The sequence below is a fragment of the Scardinius erythrophthalmus genome (genome assembly GCF_964197995.2).
Source record: "Scardinius erythrophthalmus genome assembly, chromosome: 25".
Classification (NCBI taxonomy): domain Eukaryota; kingdom Metazoa; phylum Chordata; class Actinopteri; order Cypriniformes; family Leuciscidae; genus Scardinius; species Scardinius erythrophthalmus.
In genome coordinates, this window is record NC_138245.1 from 19,693,557 (window position 1) to 19,721,486 (window position 27,930).

Genomic DNA, 27,930 nt, shown 5'->3' on the forward strand with positions numbered 1-27,930 from the left:
TTCTGTCATCATTTACTCTCCCTCAAGTTGTTCCAAACCTGTATGATTTCATTTCTTCTGCTAAACACAGAAGATATTTTAAAGAAGGTTGGTAATTAAACAGTTGCTGGTCCCCATTGACATCCATAGTATTTTGTTCCTACTATGGAAGTCAATGGGGTCCATCAGTCGTTTAGTTACCGACTTTCTTCAAAATATCTTCTTTTGTGTTCAGCAGAAGAGAGAAAGTCATACAGGTTTGGAACAACTTGAGGGAGAGTAAATGATGACAGAATTTTCATTTTTGGGTGAACTGTCCCTTTAACACGTTTGTTAGCATCCATTATTACTTAGCAGGGCTGAAATAGTGTACTTACAGCACATTGTTGAGTAAACAAAGCATTAACCCAAATATTTTGTTGCATATACTGATGGGATGATGGGGGGAAACACTATATTTGAATGCTTGCCTGAAGCTTGATGTTTCACATGCTCTTAAAAAATGTATTTATGTTCTAAGTGCATTGATTTAGTGAAACTAAATACTGTCATTATGTAATCGAGAAAGAGGGACGCTCTGGTGTAGCATTGAGTGAATTAATCAGAAAACAGTGTGAGATAATTCACTATTCCAGAGATATGGCTACAAAAACTGGAAACAAGATCATTAGCTTCTCTGGATGGCCTTTGGAGCCACGCTGCCCAAACGGATGCAACCTGCAGTCCAAACGCAGACCAGCACAGTGGTAACATGCAGGTTCCCTTTAGATTTGGCAGGCAGAAAGAAATTAGCATCAGGCACCCATGGATCATCACGTGTACGGTTGCCTGGAGCTTTCATTTCCACTTTAATCATTTTTTATATGCCTGTTTTAAATTGCTAAGATGCATTCTTCTATGTCTCTAAGTACATACTGTATTACTGGAGAGCACCTAGTAACCGATTCAAACTTAGAGTTTAAACTCATTTGTGCTAGGCCCATAAAATAGAGGATTTTTTTCCTAAAGGAAGGTCAAACTAAAGGCTTAGATGAATTAGTATTAAACTATGTGGGATGGTTTAACACTTTCTTCTCCGGGTTGCACTCATCTATGTTCGTCAGTTCGGCTTTCACATCCCCCGCAATGTATAGTTATTCCTCTGGAAGGCACATTTGTATTCTGTGAAAGTCTGTTTATGATGGCGTATCCTGGCAACTGTGGGCCGCTGGCACCAGGAGAGCAGTGTGCTGGCAGAGGCGTCTCTACTGCAGCACAGGCAGCGAGGAGAACACTACCTGCACAGGAGGCGCTGGGTTAAACACGCTAAAGCGTGAAGGAGGGAAGGCCACCTAACAGAGCTAGGGCTCTGTTTGCACACAGCCTGGAGAAAGGTGACACACTGACTCTGGCATAATGGAGTACCAGCGTGAATGGAAAATGTGGCACCGGTGACAGCTGATGTGCAAATAAGGACAAATTTGCATCTAGATTCAACATGCTGAAGTGGGCTTTACAGCATTAAATCAGACAAAAAGATAGGCATATGCACATGAACACATTTTATTTGAAGGTCCAAGCGGAACTTTTTTTGAAGAATATAAAATATTTAAGATTCTACACTATTTTCAGGTCACTAACTAAATAAGCAAACACAACTTCACAAACAGAATTGTGAAATCAGTGTAAATGATTGCTGATATACGCTATTGTATAATAAAACTGTACACAATATACATTACAAATTGTGTGTTAAATGTAACTATCAATATATATTTATTACTATTATTGCTATACTAATTCATTTATACTATATTATATATTTAACTGTGTTAAATAATTAAAATATTACTCAGGCCAATGTCTAAGAAAAAACACAAATGTATTCATTACAACTAGTATTAAATATATTAATATTAAATTATCAGTTTTACTATTAGGTGCAATGAATTGCAATGCAAAATATAAAAGATTTTAATTTCTATATAATCCTTAAAATAACAAATCACTGTACGTGCCCTCATTAAAGAAACCTATAGGGAGGCTCTCTCCCTTTGCCCTCATTCTTCTGCAATCAAAAAAAGCATTAACCAATGAAACCCAGTTAAAGCCTAATTGTAGGGGTTTCACAAGAGCTTTACAGTCTGTGTCCCTCGGGTAATGTGCAGCATCACGGTCAGGAGACAGCGGCTATTATCCATAACAGACCACTCAAGACTGAACATGTTGCACTGGTTGCATGAGCTGAAAGTGATGTACATAAGGTGGAACAAAAAGAACTGACATTCTCTCAGTACACTAAAATTAAACCAAAATATAGCATAATCTGCATGTTTAGCAACCCACCCTCAACCTAAGCACACGTTCCACTCTTTGCCACAATCATAACCCAAAAACTCCAACAAAACAGACACTGTAAAAATACACGAACAACTAATTTTGCTCAAAAACACGTAAAACAACACAACAAAACACCAAGACATAGACCTAAGTAATAGACATTGGCAGATATTCTTTTTGTTAGCAAATTGTCTTCAGTGGTGGCCTGGCTTTCACAAAAAAAGTGAATTTATAATCGAACAGAGCACAGAACAAGGTGAACTTGATTTTTTTTTAACTAAACTAAACTTCAATGAATTTTTTGTTGTTGTTGTGAAGGGTGAACTATAAAGGGTTAGTTCACCCAAAAATGAAAATTCTGTCAGTAATTACTCACCCTCATGTTGTTCCAACCCCGTAAGACCTTCGTTCATCTTCGGAACACAAATTAAGATATTTTTGATGAAATCTGAGAGCTGGATCACTTCTCCACAGGCTTATGGACACCTTACCTTGCTGGCCCAGAAAAAGTTATTTTTACGTAGTGTAATAGCGTAGCGCTTCTGTGATTCACATCACCACGTATCACACATGACCAGAGTCGCCCAATAGTAAGCCTACGTGGTGACGTGCAACACAGACGCGCTACGCTAATACACTACGTGAAAAGACTCGAGGTCCAGAGAGACGGAAATGAAAAGTGGAATAAAGTTGTTATTTTTGTCTGTTTTTGCGCACAAAAAGTATTCTCGTCGCTTTATAAACTTGAGCCACTGGAGTCACTTGGACTATATTAACAATGTCTTTAATACATTTTCTGGGCCAGCAAGTTGTCCATTAGCCTGCAGGAGGAGTGAGACAGCTCTCAGATTTCATCAAAAATATCTTAATTTGTGTTCCGAAGATGAACGAAAGTCTTACGGGGTTGGAACAACATGAAGGTGAGTAATTACTGACAGAATTTTCATTTTTGGGTGAACTAAGACACCTTTATTTAACTTTATTTTTTACCCTTTAAGGCAGATTTTGACAGAAAATATAAATTGTGTTCTCAGGACAAAGGTATTCCATAAATGTCAGGTCAGTTTGTCATATTTTTTTTATGTCATGTTTCGTGTTTTATAATTTTATACAGGTTAAGTACAATATTTGTTGTCCAAAGCAAGTTGTGCCACACGCATTCCCAGAAGAATCTACAAAAACAAAAGATCTGTGACATCTCTCAAACAGCCACCTCTGTCGGAGAGACCAGAACATGTCAGATACCTCATCTCACCAAGTTCAGGAATGTCAGAGCAACTTCTACTTTCAAAATGTAATCTCAGTGTCTTGGTATTCTTTCAGCAATCCGTCAATCATAGCCATTGTCCCTGACAATGTCTCCTGTGTGCATCAGTACCTTGAAATCTTTCCTATCTTCAGGCAGTAACCTCATGCCCCTCTTAAACTCAACAATATGAAGTGGTTCTACTACTTGTAGCCACTGTTCCCTCAAAAAGTTTAATTTCTCTTCTGATTCTCTGTCAGTTCACTTTAAGAAGACAAAAATTAAAGGCATTATTGACCAGTCGTCCACCACTCCACAGTATAACCATCTATCCAGCTCAATGCAAAGAGAAACAATCAATCAAGCCTGTAAGGTCAGTGATCCCATGTCTGATCCACTCACATCAACCAAATTTGCACTTTTCAGATTCACACACATTAAACACGCATGGAAACAAGATCTAGGGTGTTTCATCACTCAGTATAGAAAACGCAAGAGTCATAGGAACGAGTTTTACGGTCAAAACTTGACAACTATAAGTCAGAAGAGTTACCATCTGTCTTTATTAATCTACCGTATGTAGAAGGATAGAACTACTGTATAGTATTTCAGTGCCATATAACTGCACTTGTAGTAAACATTATGCTATTAAGTTTAGTAAATCATAGAATGGACCTTAGCTGGTTCAGTCACCTCTCAGCTCAGATATTTTACCACAGTAGGGTGTCTTTTTTTTTTTTTTTGTAGGTATTCTGAGGTGAATTTCTCTTTTAGTGCAGCTATATTTCATTAATTGATGTTACATAAGCCGTCACCAATAAAGCTGCTTTGTGTCTGTCTACTAAATCCCTGTTGGCTTCCCATCATAACCCAAATAGAAATTGTAATTGAACCCAGATCATGGAGCCTGTGGGCATATATGTCTTTAAAAGAACCCAACTGTCCTTGTCTAAAAGGTAAAGGAGGTTAGATATAAGCTCATCTTCTAAGGTAAATAAGAATTTGTTTCAGTTCAAGTCAAAGCAAAATTCAGCACAAAAGTTTCTATTCTCTTCTGTAGAAGAGTTTCTCTGTTACTTTTATAAAACACTGCCAGTCTTCTTATTTCTTCAGGCTTCAGTATTTCAAAAAAGTTCTTTGATAGGATTAGGTATGGATACAGTTAATTATTTAGGCAAATAAATGTTTTACTCTATCTTTTTTTTTACTTTAGCAGCATTACTCTCCCCACCAATGTATGTATGTATGTATGTATAGTACAAATACACACATATTATGTAAACAAAAACTTTTATGTTAGATGCGATTAATCAGTTTGACAGCACTATTATATGCAATGTTTTAGAATAGTAAATATCATAAAAAATAAAAGAAATAACACTATATAGAGAATAATGTACTGAAAAAAATACAGCATATATTTTTGCTTCTTCAAAGTTTCACAAAGTGCATCCTGTAATAAAATAATCTGATTATTTATAAGCATAATATATATTTGTCTACAAACCTACAATGAATTTAAGCATTAGCCTTTAGTTTGTAAGTTCATAATTCTGTTTTATTCAAACTTGGTAGTCTACTGGTGACTGGTAGTGTATTTTCAAAACAAAACCAGAACAGAAGTGCTGGGACAGACCTGTGGGAGCAACCATGTAAACATCTAATGTGGCTTGTTCAGGGGCACAATGGTAATAAAGCAGGATTTTGAAAACTGGAACTCTGCACACTAATCTGACCACACCTTAAACATCTACTCATGCTTACAAATGAAAATTAGGTTCTCAAGGGCAGGGTTTTAGAACAAACACAAATTGTACAGACATCACTAATATGATGCTTAAATCACAATCAGGCACTAATAAATTCAGCAAGCAACAGATCCTCTTGTTAAGGTATGGACTGAAATAAACAATAAACAGTTATACCACACAGGTGGTGGGAATATTGTAATGATAACAAACCACAAGGACAAAAATTGGTAAAGTTGGTTGCAAGTAGTCCAGAACATTGGTCCAGTCATTAGCACAATATACCCATAATGCCTGCTCTTAATTATATGGCAGTTTACCCGCACTTATTCCTGGGTGTTAATCACCCGAAGAGCATGTCAACAATTACAGAGAAGAAGCATGATGGATACTGAATGAAGGCTCGACAGACAATGGGAGGTATCTTTCTGGCACACAGACATTTTTAATATGTACAATTTGCTCAAACACGTCAATCGCAGGCATGTCTTCTGCAATATACATGCGGAAACATGCCTGCCAGACACGGAGTGCTGATGAATAATGTAACATCAGAGACATCCATGCATGAATATATATGTTTCACCTCTTTTCTTGATGTATTGTGTCTGGCTATGCCAACTTTCACTCATCAACCAGAGGAAACTCCATTAAATTATATGCAAAATCTAATTTACAACAGCCAACTGAAGAAGAAATTGGGCGTGATTCATAGAAAAAGTACATTTCTGTTACAGAAGAGCTAGTTATTTAAAGTTAAAATTTAGCTAAGTCAGCTCACCCGTAGGCACATCCCGTCCTAGTATGATGTAAAAATAGCCCCACAAATTATTAAAACAGTTTCCTAAAAAATGAATTATCTTTATATTTCTTTGGCTTGTCATAAAATATTTCTGTCCTAACAACAAGATATAGCTACGTAAGCTTTCCATTTACAATGTCGCTAACCAGAATTCATGGCAAGTTTAAAGTCCAACTGAAATCAAAATTGACCCTATTTACTTTGTTAGCGCGTATTACTAGTTTTGTGGTGAAAAATTAACCTGTGTAAGTTAATACACAGAAAAAAATTGTTTGCCATCGTAATCTTTAATCAAAGTCTGAAAAGTTACTTCCGGTCTGGAATGGCGTTCCTTCTCTGATGATGTAGGTTTGACGGCTTGGGTTAGGACACTCCCCTCAAACCGTTAGTCTGCTATGAGTGAGAGATGGAGAGGAGGAGCGCTAGAGTAAGGGCCAATCTCATTTCTCTGTCTTACCCCTTCCCCTACCCCTTTGTCTGCGTCTTCCCCTTGCCCTTCGATACCGAGTGAAGGGGGGTAGGGGGAAGAACGTTTCTCTAAGAAATGAGACACCACTCGATTACCGTTTGCGTCATCTTCCCTTTCCGCTAGCTGGCTGCTACGTCAACAGAGGCGATACGCGTTGACATAAACAAACGAAGATGCCGTCGTCTCGGGTTGTGATATCGATTGCCTGGTCTCCCTTTATCTTTGCACGCTTGTGTGCCATCAGTCAAAGACATTGTTTCATTGTATTTAACGGCGGCGCCGGCGACACCATAAGCAAAACATTAGCAAACGGCAAATAGCGCATAGCTGCTAGCTAGCGGTTAACTAGTGATTCAAAACAAAAACATTACAATTAAAACCGCTTGAACGTTTTATTAAAGGTATCATAAAACACGAGTGTCATTAAACTGCTGAAAATACATACATTTGTGCGACTCACTTCTGAGAAATTCCTACCCCTCTCTTTCAAGTGTGGTCCTCCGCAGACTTTGTTTCAAGGGCTATGTAGCCCTACGCCTTGGCCCTAGCCCTTAATCAAAATGAGAATTGGGACACCACTTCCCCTCACATGAACGCGCAAAACCGAGGGGAAGGGGTAAGAGTAAGGGGTAAGACAGAGAAATGACACGCAGCCTTAAACCCTGCCCTCTGTTCAATATTCCTTTTCACTAGGAAATACGTCACAACACTGGAGAAAAGTCGTTTGCAACTTGCGGTTCACGCAGACTTTAAAGGCATGAAAATAACACAGCTCTATACAAACCATGATGGTAAATAAAACATTTCTCCACACTCATTTTTCAGTGAACATGTACAGTCATGATTTTGACACCATGATTTTGTCAATTAAGACATGTTCCGTCATCAACATATTTTGTTGATCCTGGAAAAACATCCCTGTCTGAAAGTTTTGTCCCAACCCTATTCCTACCCCTGAACCTAAACCTACCCACATAACTTATCCCTAAAATCAGGGGGGAATGATATGTGAATAACACTGATGTAGAAGCACCTAACCCTGGTTGTAAGCCTAAACTTAAAGGTGCCCTAGAATGTGAAATTGAATTTATCTTGGCATAGTTAAATAACAAGAGTTCAGTACATGGACATGACATACAGTGAGTCTCAAACACCATAGTTTTCTCTTTCTTATTTAAATCTCGTTTTTGAAAAAGACCCCTGTAAAACAGGCGAATCTCCACATAACACCAACTGTGACGCAACAGTTGGGATCATTAATATGTACGCCTCTAAAAATTTGCATAAGCCAGCCCATGCTCAGTGCCAGGCGAAACTGCACAGCCGAATCATCGGAAGTTCTGCAGGTGAAGAAACAAGCGAGGATCATAGAGAAAATGGCAGATCTATCTATAATCTATCTATAATCGGATACCGCTACAGTTTAATTCGAAGTTGTTAGTTTCTCTGCCCATTTCACCGCGGACTGTTTTTCTAACCTGGAACAATATCAAGCAGCCAGGCTTCTCTCGGCGTCTCAAACGGACGAAGGGGGCAATTTCAACGAACGTTATATTCCCGCAAGCGGTAAGTAGTGATTTTATTAACGATAATTTACACTGTGTTATCTAGATCCAGCGCAATATTGTTTTTTCCTCGAGAGACATCGTGGCTTGCAGACGAGCGAACGAAGCATGGCAGTTGCTCAGTGTTTGGATGTAACTACAAATGAACACAAAAATATTTTTTTAGCTCCTTCATCCGAGCCTCTGGAGAACCAGTGGGTTATGTGAATTTCTGATGTGTAATTGTTCAAGTCCAGACAGATAATCTTTCTCTCAAAGTCGTTCAACACTGTTTATGCATCAGTAAATCGCGTTGCAGTGATAAGATCTTCATTCACGCGATCGACAGGCTGTCATCTGCTCAATGCTGGAATAGATCTAAATACTTAAAAAACTTCTCATGATTCGTTAATCCCGATAGCTGTAATAGTAAAAACGTATAAAAGCTGTAATAGTAAATGTTTTCCAGATAGCTCTACATGTAATGCCAGATATTTCATATGCAAGCATGTCAGCCAATCACAGCAGTGGGCGTTTACACTGAAGTCTCACAGCAGACACGCCCCTTCAAACAGAGTGTCCAGATCAGGGTATGAAATCAGGCTAGGAAATATGCCTTTTATTTCTAAATTATAACAAATTTTGATCTAATAAACATACTAACATTATAAGGGCACCCCAGGAAACATTATAAAATAATAAAATAATCCATTCTACGGCACCTTTAACAAACTTTTCCCTCAAATCTGACTGGTTGTTTGGAATGTTGTTCCAAGATGTTGATACAGAAACAGAAATGTTGTTCTTGGTGAAATGCACGTTCACCGAACAAGTCCGTATACCAACCAGTATGACAAAGTATGACAAAAGTGTTATGATATGACCACAAATTGTGACCTACAATACAGTTTCCACTAAATAATTAACGTAGCACAAGGGATTATGTACAGAACAGTTACGGTCACTATCGCAAAATACACCCAAAATAAACGACACTGCAGACCAGAGCGATCAATAATTATATAATAATAATTCGTTACATTTATATAGAGCATTTCTGGGTTCTCAAAGCGCTTCACATATGGAAGGGGGAATCTCCTCAACCACCACCAATGTGCATCATCCACCTGGATGATTCGACGGCAGCCATATTGCGCCTGAACACCCACCACACACCAGCTTACTGGTGGAGAGGAGACAGTGATGAAGTCAATGAGTATATATGGGGATGATTAAGAGGCAATGATAGAGGCCAATGGGCTAATTTGGCCAGGATGCCAGGGTTAAACCCCTACTCTTTTTACGAAGGACATCCTGGGATTTTTAATGACCACAGAGAGTCAGGATCTTGGTTTCAGTATAGTGTCCCCATTACTATACTGGGGCGTTAGGACTCACACAGACCACAGGGTGCGGAGCACCCACTAACACATCTCCCAGCAGCAACCTGGTTTTCCCAGGAGGTCTCCCATCCAGATCCTGACCAGGCTCAATCCTGTTTAGCTTCAGTGGGCAACCAGTCTTGGGCTAGAGTGTGAGAGAATTTCACAGCAATCGCCGAGATGAAACTGATGCTAGATGTCGCCAAGAGTGCGTCCTTGGTGTGATACACTAGGTGAAACAGTTGTCGCATTTCCACATTTAGTTTAGACCGAATCACTGCGCTGTGCCACTCATGTCCGGTGAAGACAGTGTAAGTGACCATTCACACAGAACGTGTTTTTGCAGTTAAAACCATAGACTGTATAAAACAACGTCACCTGTAGGTTTCTGAAGAGCATTTTTGAAGCACAAAGTGGGCGGAGCCGGCCGTCACCATCTTGGCAGCTTGGTATTAGAGAGACACGCAATAAACAAAATTAAATATACAGTACATTACACAGTGTGCAGATGACCTTCCCTTCAACTTGGCATGTCAAAGGAAGCATGCCATACAGTGCAGACAGGCAGACAACATGTCTGTTCCATTCAGGTAAGAAGAATTGCCTCGTACACCCTCTCTCTCACCTGTTACTAATCAATTTGTCCGCATTAATTAGGCATTCCCATTCCCCACATTCATGAGCTGTCAAATGAATCAACTATGGTGTCACAGAAAGCAAAGTGAGCTTGGTTGACAGACACCAGGTACAAAACGGTTCTTTAGTTTCTCTGCTCTTTGGATCTAATTACAGCTCATTGCTTGTTACACTTACAAACAGTAGTTTAATTTTACCTTGCAAATGATCCAAATGAGATTAAATGTGTAATGATAACATGAGCTAATGCAACAGATTCTTTGCCCTTTCTCTCGTTTGAGAATTGAAAATTCAAGCTTTATAACACATGCGATCGCTGGCATAAAGGTGTTACCATTTGGTGCACAAACAATAGGCTATTTTGTGTGTGTGTGTGTGTGTGTGTGGGCTGCACTTCACCATCAGCACTGACCAAGGCTTCTGTCCTTAACAAACCTCCCAATTTCTAAGTTTGTCCAACCTTCCCCACATGAACACAATGTTCAAATGCATTGCAATCGAACATGCCAGTCAAATGAAAGGAAATGATGCATCAGTTTGTGAGTGAGTGACTCTGTGGTCAAATGTCAATACCTCTACTTACTCGCCTGTGTCATTTTACATGAGCACATGCATTATGCTCTATTCTACTCAGCCTCACGAAACTGCAGCGGCTCCCTAGCAACTCGTTGCTATTAGATACTGCTGGGCCAGTCACCATGGCAGCGGATTCTCACTCATTTTCTTTCCCTTTGCACTGTAAACCCTTGCTCTCTCTTCTATGACATGAAAAACGAACAGTGCGTGTGTGTGAAATGGGGATATTCTGTGAAATGATGTGGGCATTCTGTGTAAAAATACTGACATTCAGCATGTGTATAATGAAGCTCCACACACCCACACAAACTATAGCAATACTGCAGTGTGAGTATGGAACCTGTATAATCCTGATCCATTAGTCTGTTCCTTTCCAAAATTACACTTACAACAAGCATAACAGCCTATAAGTGATCATACACAAGAAACACTAGAAGCTGTGAGAAAACATAAGTGAATACACTTACTGTTCATGGCAGTGAAAATATACACTTACTGTTCATGGCAGCTAAAATCCTGGAAGGCATGTCCTTTGAGACAGAAATTATTCTAATTTGTTAAATAATCAAGGTTGTGCGTGTTGTGGCTTCACAAATGCTTTGCTGCATACCTCGGTTGTAACGAGTGGTTATTTCAGTCAAAGTTGCTCTTCTATCAGCTTGAATCAGTCGGCCCATTCTCCTCTGACCTCTAGCATCAACAAGGCATTTTCGCCCACAGGACTGCCGCATACTGGATGTTTTTCCCTTTTCACACCATTCTTTGTAAACCCTAGAAATGGCTGTGCGTGAAAATCCCAGTAACTGAGCAGATTGTGAAATACTCAGATCGGCCCGCCTGGCACCAACAACCATGCCACTCTCAAAATTGCTTAAATCACCTTTCTTTCACATTCTGACATTCAGTTTGGAGTTCAGGAGATTGTCTTCTTCTTCTTCTTCTTCTTCTTCTTCTTCTTGTTGCTTTACGGCGGATCGCAGACTTATAAGTGCATTACCGCCACCTATCTTTGAAATGGACCATTTACACTCTACCTACAAACTCCTCACAACTCAACTTAAAACACCTTCAACCTTCCCTTTCTCTTCTCTCTCTTCCACCCTCCCAGAGTCTTCATAGAGTTTCATTCGGCGCTGCGTGTTCAGCTCCTCCGTCCACCCTCAGGAGATTGTCTTGACCAGGACCACACCCCTAAATGCATTGGAGCAACTGCCATGTGATTGGTTGATTTGATAATTGCATTAATGAGAAATTGAACAGGTGTTCCTAATAATCCTTTAGGTGAGTGTAAGTCTCTGCAAGTTTTCAGCTGAAATGGCAGTAAAACAGGAAGCCAGTCATTACAGTTTATAGTTATAATTATGGGCTTTTCTGGGCATCAAAATCTCAAAGTTACTATTCACTCCCATTAGAAAGCTTGGAAGAGCCAGGATAATTTTTAATATAACTCTGATTGTGTTTGGCTGAAAGAAGAAAGTAATATACACCTAGGAGGGCTTGATGGTGAGTAAATTATGGGATAATTGACATTTTTGGTCGAACTAATTCTTTAACCTGTCCTGACTGGACATTTCATTTCCAAACTGCCACGATACAACAAAAAAATTAATAAAATGTTGTCAGATTCACATTAATCTGTTTTAGATGCCACACTCTGGACATTTCACTTTGAAATTGTTGTGAAACATGCAAGAAGCAACATAATATCATTTTGCATAAATGTCCTAATGTTTTTCCAAAGAGCCTGGGTTGATTAAAAGAGCGACCAGTGCAATTCTTCAAATTATTTCTTTTGTGTTCCACTGAAGTAAATGATGATAGAATTCTCATTTTGGTGTGAACTTTTCCTTTAAAAGTGTGAATAAGCTGCAGTGAACAATCAGACAATTTTATATGTACCACAAAAAAATTTAAATGCAATGAGTCACAGTGGCACAATTACAATTTCTAATCAGATCTCATTAATAACGTAATATTGACCTTGTCATTATTAATAAAGAAAAGCACAATTTTATGCCCGTTATGTGCTTAAAAATGAATACACACACAAAAAACAATGCTATTAGGGAAAGGAGAGCTGATTTTGATGTTTATAAATACAGAACAATAACCCGGGGTCATTTCTTCTGAATTGTAAATAACACATTTGCTTATATTTGGCATGAAATGAAGAACAACAGTTTCGTTTAAGAAACCTGAATGAGAAAAAAAAAAAAACAGTAATCTGTCAACTACAGTCATTTGTAGTTGCTTCTTTTAGGCTGTGGAAAAAGGGATATAATGTATAGCACTCTGCTAAACATTGTACACTTTTTAATTACAGTTAAAGTGAAAGTTCAGCCAAATATGAACATTTTCTCATCATGTATCATGTATAATTTTTTTTTAAAATTGTGACAGCCACATTTGTTTTATGGAAACAAGCAGCCTGGATATTCTGCTAAATATCTTTTGTGCCCTACGAAAGAAAAAAACAAACTGATTTTTAACATCTCAATGAGTAAATGATGCCTTTTTTGATTTCACTGTCCCTTTAAATTTGTAGGCGCTGAGCTGAATTCCCTGTATTTGGCACAATCAGCAGTGCACACCAAACAGGTGTGTGGATCCTACATCCTGGCCCTTTTCCCATTAGCTGGCAGCGCCAGCTTGACCACATGGAGGTCACTAAAGCACAGATGGGCAAATGGTATAGAGGTCTGTTGTTTTTCTTCTCTGGCATCCCCCTGTAGGACAGATATAGAGTCAGCTTAATCCAAATTCAAGCTTTAACGATTTTCGAATGGAACCCTGAAGGTTTAACACCAACTTCTCAGCCAAAAGTCCTCTTCTGTCCCCAACCTATGCTGGCCAACCAGATGCATCTCTGTCCTCCCTATTACCTCACAGTTTGGGAATGAAGCCCCCTGCAGTGACAGCTGCTGACAGATTTGACTGCCACTTACAGCGTCAAGGTCAGAAACACAGCACTCTGTTGCTGCCCCAGGTGAGGGTTCAGTGCACTTCCACATGGTTGACAGGGTTCACAGATAGGTTAAAAGTCTTGGTTATTTTTTGTCCTCTGTGTAAACTTCTTCCAAACAAAGGCAAAAGTAGCTGCTGTATCTAGATTTTAAATGAGAAAAGATTAGTTAGAAGTTAAATCCTGGGTGTAGCAACTGAGGAGGCTGCTCTTTCTTGCACTTTCACTGCAGAGAAAGACACAGGGGAGAATGGAAACTCAACATATCTTCTCTCTAATTTCACCCTAATTGGATTGGTTCTCTGTGCTGTGTTGGAAATCAACTCCTCTGGCACCTAGCCACTCTCATCAAACCTTTGACTACATCTCAAATGCACATCTGGGCTTCTCCTAACAGGAACACAATTAAGCAATGGTACACTCATCTATCAGTCTGCTAACATTCCCTGATGAGCAGTTTTGTTGGCTATTTCTTTTTATTTTCTTCCAGCAAGGAATTACACAGCACTGGACCCTCTCTCAGATGCTTTTGTAGCCCACAGTGTTTGATTGCAATATTGTTGGTTGTGTTTGGAGACTTTCCGAGCTTAAACTAGGCATTACAGAGACATTGTATCTTTTTCGTCCTTTTTACGGAAAAAATTTCCTTGCTACTTTTCTTGTATTTCCTTTCCAGCTCGAGTTCTGAACGTCAGTTTTTATGGTAAAGGCAAGAAAACATGAAAATAACAAAATTGTAAAAGAAAACATAAGTGGCATTTGTCCACGCAAAATCTGTCGCCATAATGATTGGGTATAGTGAGTGATTGCTAGGGGTGTTCTCAAATGTGTTGTTTACTGGCCAAAATCAAAATACCTAAATGTGACTTGGGTCCCTCCTTCTAGTCAAAGCAATTTTCCGATGTTTTTTTGTCTGCTGGGTATATGTTTTGATTGCTTAAAAGAGAAATAGCGCACCTCAGTCAGCCTGCATGTTTTGAGGTATCATTCATATCCATTATAGCACATTGCAATTACACACTCAAATGTGATAAATCAGGGTAAGATGTTTGTTCAAACCCCTAATGTATTCTGCCTTAGCAAACACCACTAATAATAATAATTATAAAGTACATATACATTTATTTAGTAGATGCTTTTATCCAAAGCGACTTACAAAGGAGGAACATCACAAGCAATTTGTGAAGAGTTATAGTTTTTAGTTAAAAACAATATTTTTTTTTAGTAAAAAAAAAAAAAAAAGTTATCATCAATGAGTAATAATTTAAAAAAAAATACAAAAATAATAAAAGGCGCAATTAGCTTTGAAGTTTGTTTCTAAAAGGATACTTTCTAGCTTATAAATGCAGCTACATGTGTTGTCTGCTTGTCATCTCTGTCAAGAAAACAAATAATTCATGAGGAATCTCTTCCCTGTTGTAAAACAAGGTTGGCAGAAACATCTAGCTGCTTTTCCAAAAACATAGTCTCATATTTGGCTGACTGAGAGTGTTAGCCTTCATCTGCCTGAAATCATATCAGAAACGGATTAAGCTGTCGCTCTGTTTACCTGACTGCGGACAACAATACCAGCAGAACTGGTAAATGGAACCAAAGTCACGTCTTAGAGAACTGCTCGCTTGCTCTATACAAGGTAGGCCAGCTTGTAAACTAGAAAACATCACGACTGGTTTAGGATGAACAAAGCTCCTTCATCTCCAATAAATGCATTTGGGAGTCTATAGCAGCAGCAGCAGGCATTCCCACGTGACACGACGCAAAGATGAAACGTATTTCAGTCATATTGTTACCGTTTTTACATACTGTTGTTGAGTAAAAGCTTCCAGTAATGGTCCACCGAGGATGTTTAGATCCCTTCACCCCCTCCCCACTTCCTTTGGAGTGAAAGTGCTCTGAGCCTATGGGATAATGGGAATGAAGTATAGTGGTATCATATTACCTGAAAAGAGAGAGCCTTAGATCTTTCCCCATTCAGGCTTCCCGCGGTGCAGTCTGCCAGCATCTCCTGTCGCCTGCCTTCTTTTCTACTCTCTCCTCGCTATTTCAGTCAAAAAGTTAGATAGGTAGCTTTCTTCAAAGGTGTCTCATCACTTTCCCCTCAAATCTAACTTCTTTGACAGCTATTGAATGATGACTAGTCCTAATTCCTCAAAGCTCGAGAGTTCGCCTTTGTATACGAGAGAACCTGTGAGGCTGGAAAGGTGATGGGATGCTCTGCCGAAAGTGACACTATAGCTGTAAGATATGCTCCGGTGTAGATTCTCACTGGACAGACTGTCAGTTTAGAAGTAAATTATCCATTATGTGTCAAATTGTAGAGGCAAAGTGACTTTTTGTGAGAGAGGCCCAAGAAAGCACTTTCGGTCAGTGAAAACCCCCAGGTAAGTCAACTGCAGGGAGACCAAATGACAAGTTTTAGTACAATGACACTAGGACTGTGAAGCCTGGGTCCTCAATCCCCACTCCTTTTCTCGGCTCAGGTCACGACAAGTATTTTGACCCTGTCAACTCAATGAGGCTACTGCAGGCCTTATAAATGAATTCCTCTCACCTCACAAAAACAAAGATAAAGATCCAATTTTCTCTGAAATACCCTGGAAGGTGTTTTCTTTGAAATATGATCAGGTATTCACTTAAACCCATAGAGCAAAACCATGACAACTTGCCAGAGTACATGGCCCAGAGATGTTGAATATTAGATGCAAACGTACTATGAAACTGGACTGATCAAAGACAATGATATGAGAGAGTGAATCTTACAGCATTATTAAAAGGGCCATTAAATCTTTGGGAGTAGGAACCGGACACTTGTTGATTTATGACTCGAATTGATGACTTAAACATTCTTTACAGCCACAATAAAGAAATCTGCAATTATGAAGAGCAGAAATCTATTTCAAGAACTTCCAGTGAAGGGACAAAATGCAATTAGCAGTGTCTAGAACACAAAGTGCTTAACGTCTGCAGAGAGTGAGAGACGGGGGGGAGAGAAAGAAGAGGCACAGCCGAAGGGAAACGAAGGGGAAATGGAGATAACTCATTCTCTCATTTGAAAAAGGAATGCTCCCCTAGTGTTGCCATGGCGACATGTCCTCTCAGATCCTCGCCGACATGCTAGTTCTCGGCCTCAGTGCTTTCTAGCCTCCAGGATCGGTGTTGGTGGGGGCGGGGGCACTGCCATCCTGAATGAATCAGGCTAATGAAGGAGAAAGTCATTAGAGACACAGAATGTGCAACAGAAGTCAGTATACTGGCCCTTGTTGCCTCAGGAACAACAGACATTCAAAAGGAAAGAGTTCATAGTATATGCCTGAGCAGGAGCCAGGTGGTTCATACGTCCTCAGATCTACAGTTGGACCAAGGGCGTACAGCAGATGACCTGGTTTAGATGTTTGACCACTGCTTTAAGACTATATCTATTCATCCACCCATTCAGGTTTTCGACAATGTTAGCATAAATCCTCTTTTTGGTGTAAATGCATTTAAGTAACTAGCAAGTACTAAATAAGAACCATAAATAATATATTTTTTATATATATTATTATTACATACTGATGGACAAATAAACACAATCAGATATGCTCCTTTGGCAGTTGTGGTGCCTGATTATTGGATTAAATCTTAATCTTTTTTAATATTATTGGATCAGCACATCTTTATAGCTTTAGAGAACAGATTGATTGCCAATAAAACGTAGGTTCACAACTGACCAATTACACAGGTTAGAGAGGTTTATCAAAGGGTCTAGTATATTTTTAAGATTTCTTTTTTTTTTCTGTAATCACTAAGCAAGTATTTATGCTGACATATATAAACAGATGAGCCAAAACATAATGACCACCTATGCTGTTGGTCCTCCGAGTGCTGCCAAGACCCGAAGAGACATGAACTCTACAAGACCCCTGAAGGTGTCCCGTGTAGGTTGTGAGGGGAGCTGCCGTGGATAGAACTTGTTGGTCCAGCACATCCCACAGATGTTCAGTTGGATTGAGATCTGGGGAATTTGGAGGCCAGGGCAACAGCTTGGACTCTTCATCATGTTCCTCAAACCATTCCTGAACAATGTGTGCAGTCTGGTAGGGTGCATTATCCTGTTGAAAGATGCCACTTCCACCAGAGAACATCTTTGTCACAAAGGGGTATACCTGGTGTGCAACAATGTTTAGGTAGGTGGCACTTGTCAAATTTATGTCCAGATGAATGGCCAGATCCAGGGTTTCCCAGCAGAACATTGCCCAGAGCATCACATTCCCTCCACCGGCTTGTCGTCATCCCACATTGCATCCTGGTACCATCATTTCCCCAGGTAAACAGTGCACACGTACTCGGCCGTACACGTGATGTAAAAGAAAATGGGACTCATTGGACCAGGCAACTTTCTTCCACTGCTTCAAGGTCCAGTTCATTAGTTTGTGGTTTGTACCTCCTCTGACCACTATTAGTAAATTCTTCTCACCACTACTGACCGGGAGCAATGCACAGAGATACTTTGACCCATTTGCCCTGACATAACAATATGACACTTGTCAAAGTCACTCAGATCTTTATTCCTGTCAATTTCTCCTGCAACCAACATGTTGATTACAAGAACTGATTATTTGCTTACCATCTAATCTACTCAAACCTTAACAAGTGGGTACGATTTTCACTTCACCTGTGACTGGTCATAATGTTTTGGTTCATCAGTGTATAGTCAAGTCAGTCAACTTTATTTGTATAGTGCTTTTCACAATACAATTTTTTTTTAAAGCAGCTTCACAGAAATGTGTGATGTTACTGTTGGTAATACCTTAATGTGTAATTGTCCACATTTTAGAGCCAATTGTTTTAAAATAAATTAATACCTTTGTTCAGCAAGGATGCATTGAACTGATTATAAGTGACAGATTAAACTTTGTTACAGAATATTTCTATTTCAAATGCTGTTTTTTTTTACTTCATTATATATATATATATATATAGAGAGAGAGAGAGAGAGAGAGAGAGAGAGAGAGAGAGAGAGAGAGAGAGAGAGAGAGAGAGAGAGAGAGAGAATATTAGAATGATTTCTGAAGGATCATGAACACTGGAATAATGGCAAACGAAGTTTCAGTAGCCATCGCAGCACTGAATTACATTTTTAAATATATCAGAAATCAATTGTACTTTAAATTGTTATAATATTTTACGATTACTGTTTTACTGTATTTTTGCTCAAATAAATGCGACCATGGTGAGTATAGAGACTTTTCTTTTTGGCTAATATAAATATTGCAAAAATACAATTCTGTGCTCTGTCAATTATTTTCAATTAATGTTTAGTAATACTATAATACTGAGAAGCAACGTTTAGGATCAACCCTGCAGACATGAAAAAAGGAAAGAAATAGATGTGAGTATACATTATGACACTGATAAGTGACATTTTGTGCTTCATCACTCTTCAAAAGCACCAGTCACCACTAGTTTGTTGATATTAGTGCAAATGTTGGAGTTTAGAGAAAGCCATTCACTGCAATTAAGGGAACATAATCTACGATCAAAGAATGAGAAAAGTACACAATTCACAAAGAGGTCTTAACAGACTGCTACATGATTAGGGCGAGATGGAAGGAACACGACCACTGCAACGCTTAAGATCAAGAGAAATAAAAAATAATGCACCTCCTTCTAAAGAGCCATAGACATAACTATTTCAGATCTCTTTCATGTCAGGGATGAAAATAGTTGAAAATAGCAGACAATAGAAAAAAATTACTTTGTCTGACTAAATGTCAACATGCTTTTAAACCGAGGTAAACAGAGGCTGGATTTTAGTTTTATTCCTTTTTAAGCTAATTGTTCTCTCTCTCTCTCTCTCTCTCTCTCTCTCTCTCTCTCTCTCTCTCTCTCTCTCTCTCTCTCTCTTTTAGTCTTGTATTTTCTATAGGGCAAACTGAATGACTGGCCCCGTAGACCTTTCAATAGGGGTCAGACACCTCCAAAATGGGAATCAGTACCTCCCTATGGTTCATCAAAGGGAGCATAAAAAAATAGAAGGTGAAAACAGCGAGAGAAAGAGCTGTGCGAGATATGTATCGCTGGCTGAAGTGGATTCAGCGGCGAGATAGTGAAAGCGAATAAACCTTTCAGATGGAAATGAGGGCACACCATACAAACCAAGGCCAAGCACAGCCTGTGCATCGTCACCATGGCAATCCGCTGCGAAACAGAGAGGGACCTGTGAAATAGGACCACAAAGAATCTCAGAGGGCCGGGCTCGTCGTTTAAAAACTCAAAGTCACTTTTCTTATTCAAAAGCTTGAGGCTGTGTAGGAGTCATGGAGCTGCCGTACAGAATAATCAAGGAAACTGAATAACTCTGCATATATAGCTTAGAAATGGCTGCAAATCCATTTCCTCTTTGTTGTTTATTAGGTCACAGGCCACATAAAAGCAACCTGTCATTTCAAGACACATCAAATAACGCCCAGCACTTTTTTTCCCTCTGTTAACTCATGCATTGAGAGAGACTGGGGGTAAAATCACTCTGAGTAGACAGCGTCTCCGCTGCCTTTGCTAATGTATTGCATTCCCCATTCCTTCTGTCTTACCCTCTTTCTCCTGCTCTGCAATGTCCCACTGAGTTCAGTGACCCTAAAGAGAAATCAATATGCTTTCTTGTCATGCCACTGAAGCTATCTCCTCTGGTGCTGTTTCTCTCCCCTTCTGTTTTCCTTCTTGACACACTTGATGTGCTTTCCCTGTAGTTACAAAAAAAAAAAAAAAAAAAAAGAAGACGTAAAACCATGAGGGGAATGGAAGGCTTGCAGCTTCATAGCATTAAATAAATAGCCTCGTATCTCCCCTGTACCTGTGCTATATGCTCCATCCCGGGAATAAAATGCACCCCTTTACTTTTACCTAAACTCACATTAGGAATTTACACATCATTACAAGTGATACACGGCTCAAACTGAGGTTAAAAGATTTCTGTATACCTTTCTGGTGTTTTACTTCCTTATGAAAATCATTAACTGAATTATATATTAACTGAAACTTGCTTTTGTCAATATTACTGATTTATTTAGCAATTATGCATTTAAACAACACAAAACATGAACATGATCTGACCAAAGACCATGATACAAGAGAGATTAAATCTTACAGTATCATTAAATGGTCCATTAAAGACATGAGAGTGAAAAATGGACTGATTTACGGTTTGAGTCAGAACATTTTTTTTGCAGTCAAAATAAAGAAATGTGTAATCACAAAAGAAAAACTCAAGAGAGTCCAGGGAAGAGACAGCATAATTATTTATTTGATTATAAAGATGATGTAAATATTTACTCAGCATCATGTGACATTTTCCAATCTGTCAAGAAGTAGAGGTACATTCTTCCCTGTGATTTTTGGCTGTATTCAAATTGCGCTCCAGTTAATTTCCAGCTCACTGCTTGACTTCTGAATGTGAGACAAACAGGAGAAAGAAAGTTTGTGCAATTCATAGTTCAAAAGACTGTCAACAATGGCATGCGAATGGCTGAGAGCATAAACATACAGCACATAGTGGAGATCCCAGGGGTTGTCATAGCTTGACTTCAAAAAGGCGAACCACGGAAAGTGAGAATATCTGGGAACAAAGTGAATGCTGCAGCCTCCATGTGGAGAAGGTTCGGGTATACTACTGTCATTCAAGGTAAAGTGACAGAGAAATGTTTGCAGTGGTTGCAGACATGAACTGCTCAAATGGTTGAGATTTGGTACTGCACTCTTGGAGACTATGTGTGAATAATTCAGAGCCTCTGGGGATGCCAATAGAAGAGGAGCTAGGGGGGGAAGTCACTGTACTTCTTCACCTGCCATGTCTGTACAGGTAACACATCAGGGCAAAACAGCTTGGAAACACTCAAATTTTCAGGGTTCTGCCCTGACAGTCTTGTCTCTGTTCAATGTTTCTTTGTTTGTCTTGTGCCTGAGCACATGGCTTTGTCTTTGTTTGTGTTGGCCATTTGCTCCTCTTGTACCGCCTCCTTGTTTAGTCCTTGGCCGTTTCTCAATATGCATTCTTGTCTGTACTTGTGTTCTTGTGGACTCGTGAAACGTCATCAGTCGCTGCCCAAGTACTGTTCCAATTCAAAGTTCACATCTAGCCAAGTCCAGTTCAAATTCCTGGATGTGTTCTTGATCCGCCCCTTTTATCGAGGATGCATCGAGAGGCGACTTGTGTGGACTTGAGACCAGGTATCCCAGAATGCATCTCACACCAACCAGCAAGCGTCAATAGCACAGGAGGAACTTGAGTCCTTCCGTCCTCGGGAGTTTGTTCTCTTGAGTCGAACTTGGCAAGTCCGACCAAGGATGCAAGTCCGAAGTCTGCGTACTTGGTATTGAGAAACGGCCCTTGTCTGGTCCTTGTTTCACTAATTGTGCTCACCTGATCCTCATGTGCTCTGATCCCTTTATTTTGTGCTCCTTTCCCTCATGTCTTTGCTGATTCTAGCTTATTTCTTTTCTCTAGGTAGTGTGTTGAGTCACTTTATTTCTGTTTTTTGTTTTGTTTTGTTTTTCTCTGTTGTTGTGTTCGTACCTGTCCTCCATCCTGGTCCACCCTGGCTGCTACTCCCTAGAGCCTAGACCATGGCAGTTAGACAGATACAGCTTCAGTTACAGCTCAAAGTTTCCAGCCTCTGGTTCCTCAAACTACTGCCTGATTTCCAGTGTTGTCATTATCTGGTGCTACTCCATCTCCTCGGTTCTCCTGCGTAGCTTTGCCTGGGTCGGATCTCATCCATCTTCTCTTTCTCCTGTTGACTGCCCTGTCCTGCTGTTTGGATCTTCCTCACTCCTAACAATCCCTATTGTGCCTTGTCTTGTCAATAAAATTCAATCCCTTAGTCATTCTGCATCTGGGTCCTCTTTCTCCATAAGACTGCCGTGACAAAGCCTGACACAAATCTTCTGCACTGAGGCTTTACAGATTTTAATAGACTCTTTAAAAGCATGGACGCTCTAAATAATTGTAATGAAAAAAAAAAACTGAACCGTTGTTACATACGGTGGCATCCAAAAGTCTGAGGCCGTGTCTGGGATTCAAAATGTTGATTTGAAACCTTGAAATACAAAGTTTTAGTATTAAGGAAAAAAAATATTATGACACAAAAGGAATTTTTACTATTGTCCACTATTTCTAGGCACACTAGATGCTCTCAAATCATGTTGAAATACTAAGACAATCTGAATTTCATGTGAATTTTATCACACACATATGTGTGTGATAAAATACACATGAAATTCAAAATGGCAGTATTTCAGCATGATATATTCTAAAGAAACTTTACACACTTTAAATACACTTTAAAAGAATAGTTCACATACATTTAATTATGTCATAATTTACTCACCCTCAAGTTGTTTCAAACCTGTATGAAATCCTTTCTTCTGCTGAACACAAAAGAAGATATCGTGAAGAATGTCGGTAACCGGATAGGGGTGTGTTTCCCAAACAACGACATAACTCGCTGCTTAACTACCGTAGTGCGATGCAGCGTTGAAGAAATCAACTAGCTAGACACAACTGTTTCCCGAAACATTGTCGCAAATTGGTCGTTCAACCACGTTGGTTAATGTCACGCACGTGGTGGAGTAGCCTAATATCTTCTTTTATTGAAGCTGTTTGAGTTCGAATTAACGCTAGATGTTTTGATATAAATTACAGACATGGCATTTGAGGACTAGTTCTAATTTTTCTCAGTTATTTTGCTTTATTTCCAGATTCAATCATAGGCTCGTTCTTACATAGTCGAGCACGTTCACACATGCGCAGTCTTCAAAAACAGTGCTTTAAATCTCTTGACAAACTAAAAGACGTAAATGACATTTTTACGTATTCTAAATTAAAGACACAGGTTGTACTGAATGTCAGCTTGCTTATTTGGCTCAAGATAAGGATTTATTAAGTCCACATGTCATGCAAACTAGGTGGAGAGCTGTCATTCCAACCATACAATTTTGCGATGCTGTTTGCGAATGTTCGTTGGAACGATGGTTTCGGGAAACACGGACTCGTTGAACTATGCTGATAACGATGGAACTTGCGAACATAGTTGGCCAACGATGCTTTTGCAACGATGCAACGAACCCCAAGTTGATGTTCTTGATACTATACTTCCATAGTATTTTTTTTTTCTACTATGGAAGTCAATGGGGCCCAACAATTGTCTGGTTACCAACATTCTTCAAAATATCTTCTTTTGTGTTCAACAGAAGAAAGAAATTCATACAGGTTTGAAACAACTTAAGGGTGAGTAAATGATGACTGAATTTTCATTTTTTAAGTGGACTATTCCTTTAAATTCATTCATGTTAAACGATTAATAAACGTTTGGCTGCCCTGGCTGCCTGCTCCAAATGTCTGTGAAAAAACATTCTGCTTGTATAATACATTTATTTTTAGAAATTCTCAATTTCATATTTTAGAAAACAGAAGAGGGGCATCAATTCGGAAACACAAATAATTTCCTATACTCCATTTTCTGTTTTCCATTCTGATCCAGACCCTGATATTACATTAGTATTCCATTCTTGTCCATAATGGGAGCCCTAATACATGTAAATTTTCTTTCCCCTGTTCTTAAAGAGCTAAACTGGTGGCAAAGATAGTCGTGCTATGTAGGTCGATTTCTCTGCTGTGCTCCACTGTGCTCATCTGGAAATCAAAAGCTATGAAAGCCGAGGGAATGACCTGTGTCAAAGAGGCGAAGAATGAAATCATCAAAATGGAAGCGGCAGCAAGCCACACTGTACTGACAACAGCTTTGTTAGAGCAAGTGCATGGCAGCCTCTTTTCCCTTGAGCCACAGGTTGGAGTCCTGCAGGACATGTTCCATCTGATGAAAGGCCCATCTTTGTCCCAGAGAATATTGATTGAGTGTGCTATCTCTAGTTCCTGAATCTGCTCTTCCCTAAACACTACACAAAATGATAGATATGCACAGGAGAGAGAAAGAGTAGCTGTCCACTAATTGATTTGATTCATGCAAAATAAGATGATCTGAAATATCTGATGTCTCAAAATCAGGCAGAGCTTAATTCATGTCTTTTGTGAAGATGGCAAGTGGGTAAATGACAGCAGTTTTCTTGAGGAGCTTTGCTGAGAAACATTCCTCCATAAACTGTCAACGACATAAAAATAGGATTTCTAAAACTGAGCTGTTTTTTTTTTTTTTTTTGTCAAGCCAATGCTGTAGTTAAGCAAGTTTGTCATGCCGACTATAGCAGGTGCTAGAAGCAAAAAGCAAGCTTTCGCCTAGAGTTAGGCACAATTAATTAGAGACAGAATTATACATACACATGTGTAATTTATGCTTCCAAGACCTGTCTGGTGATTCAGATCGCCTGAGGGAAAAGAAAAATCCCAGAAATCTTCAACAGCCTTGCTCTTGGATGAGCCGTTTGTGAAAACAGCTACATGCTGAATTTCAATGGGTAAAAACTAGGAAAATCAGTCACATATAACAATAATGCAATCATTAAATCTTAGAACGATGCATTGTGATGAAATTTTCAAGACTGTTCCTCAGTATGTCCTTCTAAATCACAAGGGTATTTTAACTTCACCTTGAGTGTCTGTATAACCCCAATTAAAACCAAAAGAGCTGTTAAAGTTCTGGCTTGATTTGAAATTAATTAATGTTAAGCAGCAAAATAAGAAACTTTTCCAAGAGGCTAATTAGTTCTCTTAATGGTCAAATTAAATAATTAGTCTGAACAATAGGGAATATTACAGAGAACAAAATTTAAAAGCAGTCCATGAGTTTAGAAATGTGCGTTTAAAGGCACACAGGGGTCAGTTGGAGTTTTGCTGCCAGCTTTTGGATTATTTGAAATGGAAAAGTGTAAGACAGTCTGACTCCAGGCAAGTAACAGTGGAAAAAAAAGGGAAGGATTAGATTAAACCTCTAGAGATGATTCGTGGGCTTAATTCTCCTCTAATTCCTTGAAGTTTACAATTTGTGTGGTGCAGGAGAGGTAGATCTCTCTAATGAGGTTGGCACTAGTAGTCAAGGGTTGGCGTTCGGAATGCCGTTTGGTTCCAGACGTGGGCATGTCATTTGTACGTATCGGAGATCAAAGTACATGTATGTGCTGACAGTGTCCTCAAAGCATCTTAATTAGGCAGTGATGTACGCTGGGACTCCTCATAATTCACACCAACGCAAAAAAAGAAAGGAGTTCTCTCAGATTTGCCAGATCCTGTAACAATAGAAGGAGTAGAAACATTTTGCATCTAAGAGATGACTTCTAAAAAGATGAAAACAAACAAAGACGAGCTTTTTAAACATGGAAAGCGTTAGCAAAGATTGTCTGGGGAGGTAAGCCTGTATGATTCATCCCATATTTGAAATATTTGAAACATGAGATGTTCTTGGCTCGATATTGCTACAGTTAATGATTGCTGGTTCATAACAAATAACTTGAGGAGGAAAAGGAAGTGAGATTGACGAAGAAAACTCTTATACTGATGCACAACTGATGTCGGCAAAGTTTTTCAAAAAAATAGGTCTTCCGCTGAAATTTGTGGGTGAGAAAATTTGTTCTTATCTTTTCCAAACTGCTCACCGTTGCTTGCTAGTCAGGCAGTTTCCTTGTGGTTTCTAACTGGTGAAAAGGTTTATCCATGCAAAAATATTCTCTGTCCAGATATAGCATCATGCAAAGATGACGATTTGTGAAGCCACCCTCACCAATTCTAGTTGAGCTTCAAGTGTCAACACATATTTACATCATTTCCTTTAGCAAACAGAGTGTGAATAGTGAGGGAACCCAGCAAGCAATAGCCGTAATTTCACGTCTAGGTTAACTATAGACCCATCACCCGATTTAGTCCAGCTATGAGTAACCCACTTCAAGCCAAAATAACCTTGAATTTGGTTTCATGTCGTTTTGTTCTATGCGTAGCCTGTGCGTCTGTTCTTGGGCTATTGTTAGACGTCTATTAAATTTTCACTGACAGCCCAAATTTTTCCTTGAATTAGCCTAGATATCAGGGCTGTGTTTGGACAGCTATTAGACGTCTTTTTAAATGCAAAATAGCTTGCTAGGAAGTCTTCACACAGCCAGTGTCACGGTTCATAAATCCATTGTCTCTTTCTTGTCTCGTGTTTCTGTTGTTGTATGTTCCGTGCTGATTGTGTGGGCGGGCCGGCTGATCAGCACTCATCAACAATCAAGTTCATCACTCCGTCAACAGCTGCAGCTCATCTCAGCACCTATATATACTCACTCAATTCTCATCTCCTTTGTCAGATCGTTGTATGTGGTTCCCGGTGTGTGATCTCGTCTTGTTCCAGTCTCGGTGTTCTTCGTTCCTGTTCGTGTCTCCGTGGATGTTCACCCTGGTCTTCTCACGTCTCACCATCACCGTCATCACGTCACATCTGACCATCGAAGTCCCTGCGCCACTATCCTGCTTATCACTCTGGACTGTCTATCATCAATTTGTGTACAAATAAAGAGAAGAGTTTACTTGCATTTGCTTCCGTGTTTCTATCATGACAGAACGATCTGACCCATCGATGGAAGCAGCGAGTAGCTCTGCCAGATCGCTGGAGGAGTTCGTGAACAGCAGCATACTTCGAATGGACGCCCAGGAGAAGAACCTCAGCGATACAGCGCGTGCTGTTCAGGCTCTAGTGGCGCAGGTGTCCGGGCTCACCCAACAGCTTCAACATCTGCGAGTTCCCGCTGCGCCCCCACACCGCCGGTTCCCCCACCACCACCAGAGAATCCCTCCCAGTCGGAGCCCCGCCTACCAGTTCCTGAGTCCTATGCAGGTGAACCCAACTTCTGTCGAGCTTTCTTAACACGATGCTCCATGCACTTCTCTCTTCAGCCCAGAACATTCAACAACGAGCAGACCAAGGTCGCCTTTGTGCTGACGCTGCTGACTGGGAAGGCGGCACTCTGGGGAACAGCGGTGTGGGAGAATCAAGACCCATGCTGTGCCTCGTTCCAGGAGCTCTCCGCCGAGATGAAACGGGTTTTCGACCGGGCCGTCGCTGGACGTGAGGCAGCTAGGATGCTGGCCGATCTACGGCAGGGAGAGAGATCCGTTTCAGACTTCTCCATTGAGTTTCGGACCCTAGCGGCGGAGAGCCAATGGAACGAGGAGGCGCAGTGGGATATGTTCCTGCATGGGCTGGCTGACCGCGTCCAGAAGGAGATTTACGCCATGGACCTGCCAACTTCTCTCAACGACCTGATCGCTTTGGCATTAAGAGTGGATGCACAGTTATCACGAATGA